The 12,956-nt window shown below is 44.3% G+C and overlaps 1 protein-coding gene across 17 annotated transcripts in view; it reads left to right on the top strand.

Moving 5' to 3' along the window:
- Positions 1 to 10,510: 10,510 nt before the first annotated feature.
- ADCYAP1R1 (ADCYAP receptor type I) overlaps positions 10,511 to 12,956 on the top strand; it is a 143,240-nt gene continuing 140,794 nt past the window's right edge. For 11 of the 17 annotated variants that reach the window (XM_074573990.1, XM_074573988.1, XM_074573985.1 and 8 more), the window contains exon 1: positions 10,511 to 11,195. The gene's annotated coding sequence lies outside the window, so the exon portion shown is untranslated. Of the gene's footprint in view, positions 11,403 to 12,956 lie in introns of all 17 variants that reach the window. The other 6 variants (XM_074573991.1, XM_074573989.1, XM_074573977.1 and 3 more) reach the window with 4 other exon arrangements.

Here is a 12,956-nt window from a genome sequence, read left to right as displayed (position 1 = left end):
GCACTTCAGTGTCCCTTTTCTACAGAGGGGCCCAGAACTGAACACAGCACTCGAGATGAGGCCCCACCAGTGCCGAGTACAGAGGCACGATCACTTCCCTGCTCCTGCTGGCCACGCTATTCCTGATACAAGCCAGAATGCTGTTGGCTTTCTTGGCCCCCTGGGCACACTGCTGGCTCATGTTAAGCTGGCCAGCCACCAGCACCCCCAGGTCCTTTTCTGCTGGGCAGCTTTCCAGCCACTCTTTCCCAAGCCTGTAGCGTTGCTTGGGATTGTTGTGATCAAAATGCAGGACCCGGCATTTGGCCTTATGAAACCTCATACAGTTGGCCTTGGCCCATCGATCCAGCCTGTCCATGTCCCTCTGTAGAGCCTTCCTACCCTCAAGCAGATCAACACTGCCACCTAGTTTGGTGTCATCTGCAAACTTACTGAGGGTACACTCAATCCCCTCATCCAGATCATTGATAAAGATATTAAACAAAACCTTCCCCAAAACTGAGCCCTGAGGGACGCCACTGGTGACCGGATGCCAAGAATATTTCACACCATTAATCACAACTCTCTGGGAATGGCCATCCAGCCAGTTTTTAACCCAGCGAAGAGTACACTTGTCTATGCCATGATTCGCCAGCTTCTCCAGGAGAATGCTGTGGGGGATGGTGTCAAAGGCCTTACCAAAATCCAGATAGACAACATCCACAGCCTTCCCTGCATCCAGAAAGCAGGTCACATGGTCACAGAAAGAGATCAGGTTGGTTAAGCAGGACCTCCCTTTCCTAAACCCATGCTGGCTGGCCCTGATCCCTTGGCTGCCCTGCACTTGCCGTGAGAGCTCACTCAAGATGATCCTCCCCATGACCTTTCCTGGTACCGAGGTCAGGCTGACAGGCCTGTAGTTCCCCAGATCCTCCTTCCAACCCTTCTTGTAGATGGGTGTCACATTAGCCACCCTCCAGTCATCTGGTACCTCCCCTGATGACCAAGATTGTTGATAAATGATGGAGAAACGCTTTGGTGAGCTCTCCCGCCAGCTCCCTGAGTCCTCTTGGGTGAATCCCACCTGGTCCCATAGACTTCTGTGTGTCTAGGTGCAGAAGCAGATCATTGACTACTTCCTCCTGGATTATGGGTGGGTTGTTCTGCTCTCCATCCTTATCTTCCAGTTCAGGAGGCTGAACACCCTGGGGAAAGCTGGTCTGACTATTGCCTTGCTACATTAATACTGTTTTTTTCCAATTCTTTTTACAAAGAGTCAAAATCTTTGGTTGAGTAATAAAGTAACTCTTTTAGTGAGAAATGTTTCCATATTGCTGTTTTGAAACATTGTTACCTTTTTTGTTACATCTGGGTTAGAAATTAAAAAAAAAAAACCAAACCCTGACCAAATAACTGACTTCTGGTGCCACTTAAAGACGACCCTCTCATCATACTATCCCACCACTGCCCTGCAACCTCCCCACCCCCCAACAAACAAAACAAGCCAAGAAGCAGAGAAGAATATTTCACTGAAAATTGCAATTTTCTTATTGAAAACCTCCTGATGACACTGATGGATTGTGCATAGCTCTGAGCAAGCTCACTAAATTAGTAGGAAGGCTCATGATATCAAAGTAAAGGACATGAGTAAGTGTTCTCAGGAGTGTGACACTAACAAAATCCTTGATAGCCATGGTAATCCTTTCCCTGCCTCCACACAGAATTTCTTGTGATACAACCCTGCCTGCCTTATTTGCTCTGTGATGTGCTTGAGCAGGACATAAGCCACAGCTCAGAGGCTGTCCTCAGGAGCTTCTCAGCATTTTGTTGTTCCTTTCCATTTCTGACCAGAGCTAGCAATACCCAGTTCATGTTCACCCCCACCTTCCTAGAAGGCAAAAAACTTAATTCATCTGTGATTATTTGTTCTTGGACGCAAATGGTCTGAGAGCCAGGCTTCCAGGAACAAAGAAAATGAAGATAAATTGGTAGATTGGCTCTCATCTCAACTGAGCAGTGGTATTATCAGCTGTTGTCTTCCATGTGAAACTTGAGTATGACCTTGGATATGACAACATCAGGTTCATAGGCTTATCATGACAAAATCCAGAGCCCCAGCCTGGGCTTAAAGTGCAGTTTGAACAACAGATTTTTTATACACTCTTGTTGTATTGAAGGTTCTCATCATCAGCTTTGTTTTCTGTAAGAAGTAACACACCTTGTTGTGCCCTTTGCTCTTTGAGACATTGCATATCTGTTCCTCCTGCCCTCTGATAAAGAAAATGGTGCTGTCAGAAGATAATATATGTTTCCTTTGGTGAGTGCCGAGTATGGAGACACAGTGTGACCATTGTTGGTGTCTCTTCCAGTTCTAGTTTTCTCCAGCTTTAGGAAGGAGATAAATTCCCAGATGTTTCACAAACAATGTGGGAAAACTTCCTCCTAGAAAGCAGTATGGAGCTAAGTGGTGGAAGGTTGACATTATCTCCTGAGATTGTTCATTTTGACATTTGTCTCCCTTCCCCTTCAGCACCATCTGATGCAGTGTGCCTTCCAACAGCAGCATACTGTGGTTACATCTGCATGACTAGACAGCTCTTACTGTCTAAAACAAAGATGCATCCATATCTGGTTCTTTTTATTTATGCTACGCATATTTGTGATCACCTCACTCCTCACGCAAAGAATTAGCAAAACCTCCCCAGTCTCATTAAGGAATAGGATGAGGTGGGGGTGAAATTAAGGAATACTCACTATAATCATTAACTAATTTATTTAGAGAGCTTGCATTTTTTTAATTAGAAGCTCCAAACAAACAAATTTTATTGTTTTCACCAAAGTGTCTGCAGAACTTCTGTTGGGACAAATTTCAAGACTGTTTTGCAGTTTAACATAAATATTGAACATTAAATCCACATGCATGGACATTTGTTTATCCGATCAAGGAACGGAATTGCTGCAAAATTCAACTAAAATTCAAAACAAGTTTTCTTAAGAAAGTTTATTGACAGAACATAGACATCTGAGTACCTTCCACTCACAGAATGCTTTAGAGATCATGATTAGAAAAATGGGTAGAGTAATGGACTACATGTAAGGAAGTTAAACACTTGAGGGACAGATGTCTGTCTGAGAAGAGGATAGCTCACCTACCAGAAATCCCACCGGTAAAAGTATTGCTTGCAAGATACTTGCTCATGCTTAATAATAAGTGAGACCTTCTTTTACAGATAGTACCTCTGAAAATAATTTTCTTTTCAATAGCAATATTTCTACCTGAAAGTACTACTTTGGTTGTATATGTGATAACCGTATTATATATTTGTCCAATATAACCCTTGTCACTTCAATGCAATTTAGAGTATAGACACCGTGAGCTGATTTTAATAGTCAGTGAGCAGACAGGGATGTTTCAGAAGTACCCTGACAATCACGGGAGGGGCGTATCTCTAGAAACAGAAACCATAGAGCAAGGAAAGTCCTAGAAAATGCATTCATGTAAGTGTCTAAATTGTGATAGGATGGGTCTTGGTCACATCACAATAGAGAGGTTATAAGTAGAACTGCAAGAATGATGGAGCTTTCAGTTCAGATCAGAATAGTAATTTATATAACGCATTATATAACATATATTTATAGATATATTTAAAAAATAAATGTATATAATATATATTTATCATTTCTTATCAGTCCAAAGGATCTTTCTGCCCACACAGTCTGAAAAAAAGTACAAAATTTCTTTCCAGATCGATTCAAGCATTTTATTAAACATGTCAAAATGGAGACCACACTGTCAAAACATTTCATTTATAAAGTACTGAAATGAAACCTCTCCATCCTTTTTTGTTTTTCCTTATTCATCCTTTTTTGTTTTTCCTTATTCATCAAGTACATCCTGATTACACAATAATTTACTTCCTTAAAACTGTGGGTTTTTTCTAAAATTATATTTGTGTCCTAATTTGTCCCAATTATTTGTTGTCCTGATTACGGAGTTTAGGGCTGAAAAGTTGAATATTGAGGTACATTGAGGTGAGGAAGTCAATAACATTACATATTTCTGAATGATGTAAAATGAAACCTTTGCTTTAGATATCTAAATCCCTAAAAACAGAGCTATCTAATCCCTAAATCATCACTTGGTATTTTCCGACTATTCATACTCGGGAGTAGTAAGACGTTACTACCTTGTGAATGTGTACCTCAACCTTCTGTTAGAAGTAGTTGCCCTCCAAACAGAGTTGGCAGAAATAAGTATGTCTCATCTTCCCAGATGCCAGAATAGCTGTCTGAGCTGTGAATATCACAGTCTAGTGACCACACTCAAAAAAATCAGCAACTTTGGCTAACAGATTGGGTGACATGGTGTGACAACAGAAAATGTAAGAATGCCTGCACTGAGTTAGACCAGAAATCAGCATGTAGCCTTGCAAGTCCCTAGAAAGAATATAAGTAATAGTCAAGCATCTCCCAGCATCTATTGAAAAGTACCTCAGAGATTTCTGAGCCTGAAGTGGTCTTTTGGTATTTAATTGCCTTTATGGACTCTTCCTCCATGGATTTGCAAGGCTACATGCTGATTTCTGGTCTAACTTGAACCCTTGGAAGCTTCTAGCATCCACCAAGTCATACAACATTTTAGGTTAAGATTTTGTGTTATTTTGAACCCGGCCTCCATGATTTTTTTTGGCGTCTTTTCATCCTTGTATTAAGAAGGACAGTGGACATTTTTTCCTTATTCAGTTTCTCAATACCATTTTTTTATAACCCACCACCAGTTTCCCTCTCAGTAGTCTCTATTGAAATCTGAAGAATCCTAATCTAGCTGGTTCTTATAGGTAATTCGTTCCACACATTTAGTCCTTTTGCTGACCTCCTGTTGTATCTTATTCATTACTACTTTTACCTTTCTCAGAGAAGATCACACACATTCCCTTCCTTTGAGTGCCTTTAATGGGGAAGTAATTTTCACTGGAAGGATGATTCACACAATGTAATTTCTTTAAACAGCTGATCATGAATCACAAGGGTTTGTCAGAGGGCATCTTTAACTTACTTACCTGAGAAGAGGAAAGAACAAATTCTGCCCTCATGCCAAGTGGGCCTGGGGCTCCAGAAAGAGGAGGCAGGTCAGATAAGGAAAATAACTGAGTTTATTGGTAATTGTACTCTTGACTTCAAGAAAGGTGGGATACTGGAGCCTTGCATCATTCACCTAAACTTTACACTTTGTTAGTAGACCATGTGTATCTAAAACATTCCCTTGAAACTAACAGATATGACACAGGAGCTGCAGGGGATCCATGGTCTTGTGGAGCAGCAGCTTGTGCAAGAAAATATCTTCTAGGATATCTCAAAAGGCACTGGGTGCCTCTCTCTAGGCAATTGATTGCTACCTAAATGTTACGTAAACTGCAGATGTTAAAAGAGTCAATAGAGTCCAGGGAGCTGTTTGGTTGGTCACACGCAGAGAAGACCTTGAGGGTATTGGTGGATGAAAAACTGAATATGAGCTGACAATGCGTGCTCACAGCATAGGAAGCCAATTGCATCCTGGGTTACATCAAAAGAAGTGTGGCCAGCAGGGTGAGGGAGATGATTCTACCCATCTATTCCACTCTTGTGAGACCTTATCCGGAGTACTGTGTTCAGCTGTGGGGCCCCCAGCACGAGAGACATGGACCTGGTTAAGCGAGTCCAGAGGAGGACCACAAAGATGATCAGAAGGCTGGAAAACCTCCTGTATGAAAGGCTAAGAGAGTTGGAGTTGTTTAGCCTCGAGAAGAGAAAGCTCCAGTGAGACCTTATAGTCACTTCCCATACCTAAAGGGGGCCTGCAGGAAAGATGGGGAGGGACTCTTTATCAGGGGGTGTAGTGATAGGGAGAGGAGCAATGGTTTTAAACTGAAAGGAGGGAGATTTAGATTAGATATTAGGAAGAAATTCTTTACTGTGAGGGTGATGAGATGATGGCACAGGTTGCCCGGAGAAGCTGTGGATGCCCCATCCCTGGAATTGTTCAAGGCCAGGTTGGATGGGACTTTGAGTAACCTAGTCTAGTGGGAGGTGACCCTGCCCATGGCAGGGTGTTGGAACCAGATGATCTTTAAGGTCCAACCCAAGCCATTCTATGATTCTATGCCGCTATGCAGGTATCTACAGTAGGGTGAGCTCAGCATGTCCTTAGTCTTCACTAACTATAATGACTAGATCTCTGTTGACTATGGTGGGAGCATACCACCTACCTCACATGTAGATACCTACATTCACCTGTCAATCTGCAAACTGACTGTCATTCTTTGTCTCTTGGATGTTATACCTTGTTATGTGGTAGCCTGTGGAGGCTGATCAAGATAAGGTATGGTTACCACCATTGTGATATGCCCTTCTTTATAGCTGGCCTGCAAGCTGTATAGCAGAGCATGCCTTCCTGTCATGCCCAGCTTCTGGTGGATGATTTCTGCATTTGCAAAAGTCTGGGATGGAAGTAGGCAAGCCTTGCCTGCATGCACTGCAAACCAAGCTTAAAGTGTGCGTGTGTGTCCCACTTTTCAGAGTAGTCAACGACAGCATCTTCTGCAGCAGAACACGTGTGGAGAGAGGAGCTGATGAGGGAAGATGCAGTTCTCCAATAAAATCATTACAGAGCTGGTGGAGGCAGAGAAAGAAAGGTTGGATGCAGGAATCGAGGGGTTTGGTTCAATTAAATTCCCCTTGAGGATATCCAGGTCAACAGCCTCCTGTCTAGTCAGCTGGGAGTGAATTTACAGCACCTCAGCTTCTCAATGATGGTTGCTATGCCACTTTTCAGCGTCCTGAGGTACATATCTCTGTGGGCTAAGCTACTTTATATTTACTAAAAGGTAAGAGTAGGCACACAAACAGATACCTACTGCTTTTTAAGTCCACACTTTGAGTTACTGCCTTTTAACACACTGATGTAGACTTTTGCCTACATACCAAATATGTCCCAGTTAATCATAGCAGGTAGGGTATTTAGCACACTGCATTCTCCCCAGCTTTTGATGCAGTTCTACTAGTAGAAATGTCTAAAATCAGCACAGCTCATTTCCATAACTAGAAAGGGAACAAATGACTGTCATCGTCTGCACAAATAGCTGTTTTCTCCCACTTTCTACCTCTACGGGATCTTGTCCTCAGGAACAAGGAGATTTCTCTTCCTGACTGTTAGAAATCTTCTGGTTTTTAGGAAGTGGATGAGGAGTATACAGACCAGAGGGTCATATCTGGCATGAGATATTTCTCAAACTCACACCTCAGCTGCAGAACAGGAGAACTTTCCTTTCTTCTGTGTCTCTTTTTGATCCCCAGCACAGCAGATCAGAGGCCAACAGAGTCTGGTAGGTGGGATCTCAGTGTGGGTGGGAGGCTGTGGCACTATCTGAGGGTAGTTCTTGTCCTGACAGAGGAGAACAAGCCAACTGGGTGAGTCTCAATATTTCAGGCTTGTCAAAGCTGGTAGTAAAAGAGGGATTCATCTCCTAAAACCCTAGAGATCTCCTTTGTGGGTGTTGACAAGCTGGGCTAGTGTTCCCTAGCTCGTGTGTCTAATTCCCAGGCTAGTGTGTCTAATGTCAGCGGAGAGAAACACGCACAATTAGGACACAGTTCCTCCAAGCTGCTTTCAACATCTCCTTGGGCTGAGATGGATCGTGCCTTATATTCCAGTGACTGCACTGATATGATCTGACCTTCACATAAAGGGAGAGATGGTGGGCCAGCTCAGAACTAGCTGTTTGGTCAACCGAATCACACCTGAGGTGTCAAAATAAAAGAAGAGGAGAAGGGCTTTCCAACAAAATACCTTTAATCCAGGCTGAGCAAACACTCTTGCAGCCGGCTTGCTGGTGTCTTGCCCCTATGTAGGATGACAGACGGATGGTTGTCTAGGTCATTTAGCATTAACTCGCACTTTTCTCTCAGGAAGCCTTCTCCTGACCCTTCCAGTCCCTTATGTGAGCCAAAATAATGGCTATTATGCTTTACACACATGTAAATAATGAAGATGTATTTAATAGACTGCTCACGGGGATATAACACTGTTTGCCTGAAAATGGCTTAATTGTTTTCTCCTAAAGAAAATTGTCTTCTTCAGAGAACAAAGTTCTTAGATAGACTTTCCTGACTGCTTCAATAGGAAATATGATATGAATATCAGCTGAGATCATCTAAGGCTGTCCAACTGCAGCTGGGTATGAGCCACGAGATGATTCTCTTGGCCAGTTGCCCTTCTCCTGGGAAAGATAGGGAGCAGATGTTGGAGCAGCACATAATGATTGAACAGCTGGGAGCCTTCTTCCATGCTTAACAACCCAAGAGGACAATTCATAGTGGGGCTTCTTGTTTTTGAGGTAGGACTGCCATAAATACTGGAAGTTTTGAGGGGACACAGCTGGGTGTTGGCTTTGTTGTGGGGTTTGTTGGGTTCTGGTGTTGTTTTTTTTTGTTTTGAGGGGGAGTGGAGAGGTTATTTAAGTCTGCAGAGCAAACACAGATGCTTTTTCGTTGGAAGAACAAACATTTTGCTGTGGAGGTTTTTTTGTCCTGCATCTTATCCCATAGGATGCAGAAAAACAAGGCTTGCTGAGACACATCTCACTAAAAATATAGGTGTCTACATCTGACTTAGTTAGTCTTGGCTCCCTTTATACTTTATGAAAATCTAGTCAGGTGTTTTATACTATGTAGACATATAAAGTAGGTGCAATGGATGACATCTTAACAGTGCCTCTCTCTCATTAATATCTGTATAAAGCACACAGGCTGATTAGCTCGCTTGTACAATGTAAACATCTACATCTTTTGTTTGTTTTATTTTTTTCCCCTTGTATTTAGTGAGGTTACTGAAAGCTGTGAGATGTGGCTAGAGAAGGTGGCATAACTGGAGGAAAACGTGCAAAGGAAAGCTTTGAAAAGTTTGCTTGATTCTTTGCAGTGCTCCACAGTGTTGGAACAAAACCAGAGCTGAATGCATTCCCCATGTGTCTGTGCATGCTTTTCTCAAGGGAAGGCATCCATGCGGCCATGGGGCTGTTACTGTGCCAAGGGACTGGGCGCAGGGTTGTCTGGTCTAGTGGTTCTGCTGTGGAGCAATGTCCCCTCAGGCTCTTGCACCTGGACTGAGAGCCATGGCTACTATAACATACAAGTAATTGGGTCAGGAGTTTTCACACTGGGCAAGTAATGGATTTAGTTATGATCAAATTGCCTTTGTTTCTTCTTTTTTTTAAATTGGGAGCAGGGTAAAGACTAGGAGGATTTGAAATGGATTTACATTCTAAGGGAAATGGAAGATGGGACATGCAGAAAATGAAGGGGAGGTGGTAAAAGATTAGCAAAGGGCTTCCACAATGAGAAGAGCAGCAGTATTGATATTCCAGGTGTTGTGAAATTTCAGGATAATTAGAAGAACCTCATCAGCAGGCAGCTGCTCTTACAGCACAGGTGTCAGAGAATTTGAGTAAGGATGTGGGCATTCAGTATCTCAAGGTCTTGGCATAGATCTGTGGAGCCTGAGAGCAGCGTGGTTGGCAGCAGGAAAAGTAGTGTGATATCAAGTGTCTCCGTGGGATGCCCAGGCAGAGGGCTCCTCTAGGCCTGCTACAGACGTTCAGACTCCTTTAGCGATCATTTTTCAGGTCTGAAGAGCTTTCCCTTGAGTGCTAGTCTCTGCAGAAAGAAGCAGTGACTGGATGCTTTTATGCATTTGTCTTGCAGGGGACATGTGCCACCTTGCACTTTTCCAGATACAAGTCAAAGGAACCAGCTGGACAGTCCTTCCCTTCTCACCAACCACTTCAGCCCACTCTACAGCTCCACTCCTCGGGTTTTACAGCAACAGGTACCATTCCTGCACTGCTGTAGCAGGGACTCTGTTGGTGTGTAGCTCTGAGGCAATGCAGGACAGTGCAGATGCTGCTCTTCCTGTGCAGTTTCTTCCCTCTGCTGTGGGAGGGGAGCAGGTCCTTTCCACAAGCTCAGAGGGCTCATCCTGGACACGGCCCACCTGCCCATCTGCAAATACCATCTGCAAAATGCTGCTTCTAGGTGAAATTCCTGCTCCACTTCCCCTCAGTTCCCCTCCCTACCAACTCCAGCTACTTTATCACTTTTCTTTGCAATCAACTCTTCTGCAGCTCAGGAAAAAATTGCCTCCCTTCACCCTCCCTTCCACTCCCCCCTCTCCCTTCCAGCAGCGATGCCATCCGCCCTCCCATCACAGTGATTTGCTGACCCTGTCACACAAATTAAAAAGAAATAAAATCTCTGGGACAACAGAAACGGTGCTTAGGTGACAGGGAGAAGGAGGATTTGGGGGAGGTAGGAGGAGGAAAGAGAAAAGGGGGAAAAAAAGTGTTTGATTTAAGAAACTTAATTTGAATAAGCCCCTCCTGCCGCTCCTCCTCATTGGTTTCCTTCTTTTCCTCCATATTAATGAGACTAGCCAAGGAAAAGCTATTGGTTCCATATCCCCTTTCCTCTCCTCAGGCACTTGGGGGAGGAGGTGTTTGCATTTCTCCGCAGGACCAGCTCGCTTTGCAGAGCATTGTCTGGGTACGAGAATCACACACACACACATACAGAAATACAGGGGCGAGCACACCCGAGCCTTGACTCGCAGGCAGAGCATTCGAGCCAGCCTGGATACCCTCCTCCTCCCCCGCCCCACCCTCTAATTCCCGAGCACGAATAACCCCCACTAAATTAAAAAAAAAAAAAAAAAAAAAAAAAAAGCAGGAAAAAAAAAGAGAAAAAGAAAACAAGAGAAAAAAAAAAGTTTGCAAATCTCCTGCCTCCCTCCTTGCTGGTTTTTTTTTTGTTTGTTTGGTTGGTTTTTTCTGTGGGTTTTTTTTCTTTTTTTTTTTTTTTGATTTGGCGATGGCAAATTCCTTCACGGCCAGGATCTGGCCCATCCCCTGAGCAAAGGCAGCCTGGACATGACCAGCAGGCGAGGGAGGAGGAATTTTGATTCCCTTCGGAGGCACCGACCCCTCCTCCGCCTGCTACGAACCAGGCGGGGGGAGCCCGGCTCCGGCCGCTCACTCCCACCGCGGGCAGCCGGGGCTGGCCAGGTTCCACCGGGGAACTGCTCCGTGTCCCCCCCGCCTCTGGCTCCGACCCCACCGGCACCCGCCCCGCCCCGCCACGGCGAGGATGTAGCATCTCCAGCGCCGGGACGAATCCCTGATGCAATGGTAAGTCTTTTCCTCCGGCTTCTTTCCCCTCCTCGACCGCCATCCGGGGTGGCACCGCTCCGCCCCCCCCCGGCACGGGCTGGGGACCGAGGGCAGCGGCAGCCGGCCCGATACCGGGGATGCCAAAGCGCCGCGATTGCAGCCGGTGAGGAAAAAGGAACCGCCGGCTTGTTTTGGAGTGACATTGATTTACCGTCTCTTCCCCAGGTCCTTGGAATACTTTTTTTTTGGGGGGGGGAGCGGCGGGGAGGAACTGCATGCAGGCTTTCTGCCTTCAGCCAGAACTGCAGGCTCCTGAGGATGCGTCCGTGAGGCAGATTTGATTCTTTTCGAACAAATAAATCTCCCTTTGCAAGTGGTGTCAGGTTAACATGCTCGGTATGGGAATCACGTCTGTTTTTAACACAATATGGCTGGTAAATAAAACCTGATTGTTAACAGCCCCGGTGCTGCTGTTGACATTTTCGAGCTCAAGGCTCCCTTTGCAGTTCTGCATCTTCACCTGCCGCAGAAACTCTGATTCACCCTTCCAGCAGTGCACCAGGACTTCTCTATTTTTACTGTGGGGTAGTAGTAAAAATTGCTGTTAACGTGCCTTTGACCTCTGCTTCTGTGCCTCCGTGCACTTTACCTTATCAGTATTTGAACAGCTGGTTCTAATAATACCATCTTTATGCAAAGCACATCTTAAGTCAGAGGGAGAGCATACAGGACAGACTCTTTACCACTGTGCTGTGATTTTAACGCGTGAACAGTTCAGGTATGTATTGGAATCTGAAGAGTTTACAGCCAGGGAGAGAAAGATAATGCGGCATGCTGTTCAGGACTGGAAAATGCATGAAAAAAAAAAAGGAGATAGGTTTGTTTAGTGATATACCAGTGTCTGTGGCTAGATGATCATTCGACTTATACAGAAGCAGGTCTGGAAGAACTCCCTGTAAGTCAGTGGCTTTCCTCTGCATATAATCTGCTGGTAAACAGAATGTGGCTTTTAGCTTGAAGAATATATTGGAGTAGCACTGGTGGTAATTCTAATAATACTAAAAAATATTAACAAAAATGTATAAGGCAGCAGAGTGACCTGATTCCTTCCTAGGGTATTATGGATTACCATCCGTCTTGTGTATGTTAATTACGGTGCAAGTGTTGGACTGATATGGCAGCATGCAATGTAACTGAAGTGTTGGTTTGTTTTTTTTTAATCTGTTGGAGTCAAAAAACAACAAACGGATTTTCATTTTTGTTATTTGGGTATACAGCCATCTCGCTTCTCTGTTCAACCTATGCAACACTGGCCAGGTACTGTGAGGAAATGTTTCCATGGCTAGCACATGCTAATCAAGGGGAATGTAGGATTACTTAAGGTTACTGTCAGTGATAACATGAAGGCAAACTCCTTCAAGTGGCGTTGGTATAGCTACAGAGAAAGAACGCTTTATACAAATGTCTGTATTTGGCTACAGCAAAACACAGTGGAGATGTCTTGAAAGTAGTTGTTCGATAGGATGGGTAAGGCAACACTGGTCCAATTTGATGGATAATTAAGGAATGCTATTCAGTGCAATAATGGGAGTTGGATTAAAGTTGTTGTCTCTGCTTGTGTCTCAGTTACGGTTCTGGGTTATGGTCTTCTAGATTTTTTCCCTGGTTTCTATGTGCTGAGGGCAATGGTTGCTGTTTTGTTCGTTCAGGACAGCTACAATTGATCCGTTATTGTACTGGCAATCTATCTCAGACATCGCGGAGTGGAAGGTTTCTGTT

This window comes from Larus michahellis, chromosome 2, assembly GCF_964199755.1.
Source record: "Larus michahellis chromosome 2, bLarMic1.1, whole genome shotgun sequence".
Classification (NCBI taxonomy): Eukaryota; Metazoa; Chordata; class Aves; order Charadriiformes; family Laridae; genus Larus; species Larus michahellis.
This window is presented reverse-complemented; position numbering and strand designations above follow the sequence as displayed.